Below are 1,228 nucleotides of genomic sequence, written 5' to 3'. Positions count from 1 at the left end.
TGGCATGGATAAAAGAGACAGATGGATGGACACTGCTCTTTCAGTGTTGGAAACTCAACCAAAAGGCAACTAATGCCAAAGAAGCCTTCACTGAGCTATATCCAGCAGGAAGAATTCCCAAAGAAACAACAGCCCTTTCTTGCTGTTTTTGAAGCAGTTCCTTGGAGAAACCAGACAGCAGCTTGAGATCTTATGAAGAAGTGTGTGAATCACAGTGAAATTACATAAGTGTTGATATTTGTATAGTGAACCTGCTTCCTAACCAGAAGGTGGAAATTTTAATAGAGTAGCACAAAAACTGACTCTAGTCCGTCATGCTAAACATTTTTATAACACTTTTCTTGTGGTATTTACAYGGCATTTCAAATTTTAATTTAAAATATGGACTGAATCCTGGAGTTCATGATTTGTTTTACTTTGAAAAGCACTGGTTTCATGAAGGAGGCATAATTTGCCATTTTTCCTTGAAGAAACAACWAATTTATATTATCAAGTGAGTGGTGAACTAAGGCTTGAGGTGTGGTGAAAACAGTGTTGGTACTCTCTTAACCCCTCTAATTATGGTGAATAAATTGAGCCARAGAAGGAGAGAGGACAGAACAAGTCTGATCAATACACACCTCTCTTTTGCACGAGAATGACTGCACTTATCTGGCCTTCTTGAGGAGTATCTATTCCTTGCTGGAGGTTAAATGAAAAACTATTTTATTCCTACTTTTATGCTGACCCTAAACTTATGTCCTGGTTCCACTGTCTCTGGCTACATGGATAGTTCTTCAAGTCGATGGGAAAATTGTCATGAGAAAGGGTTGCTCACATGAATGAGGTTTGCAAGATCCAGCTCTTCATGATCAGAATAACCCTGGGCATTGGGCTGATATGGCATCCTTGATTTACAAGAGTATTCCTATTAGCATCCAAGGGACAATTCACATGAGTAAGGACTGTAGGAATGGGCCCCTCAGGAGCAACTATCACCACAGTTATGTATCCAACCTCACTTAGATTATATCAGTTTTCAAATGTTCTACAGGCACTTTATGCTGCTACTGAACTTTGAGAAGAAAATAGACCTTGAGCACAAGTTCACTTCTGCTTCACAGACTACGGCCCCACTTTTGCACTCTTATTCTCTTTCCTTGAAGAATCTTGCCTCTAAGAATCTGAACCTTTTAAGAGGTTTAGGGTCTGCAAGAAATCTTGGCTTCTCTTGTTTCTTTCTTTTTTT

The sequence above is a fragment of the Malurus melanocephalus genome, unplaced genomic scaffold, assembly GCF_030028575.1.
Source record: "Malurus melanocephalus ecotype Western Australia unplaced genomic scaffold, MMel_1.1 scaffold_22, whole genome shotgun sequence".
Taxonomy (NCBI): Eukaryota; Metazoa; Chordata; class Aves; order Passeriformes; family Maluridae; genus Malurus; species Malurus melanocephalus.
Note: the sequence above shows the minus strand (reverse complement) of the source record.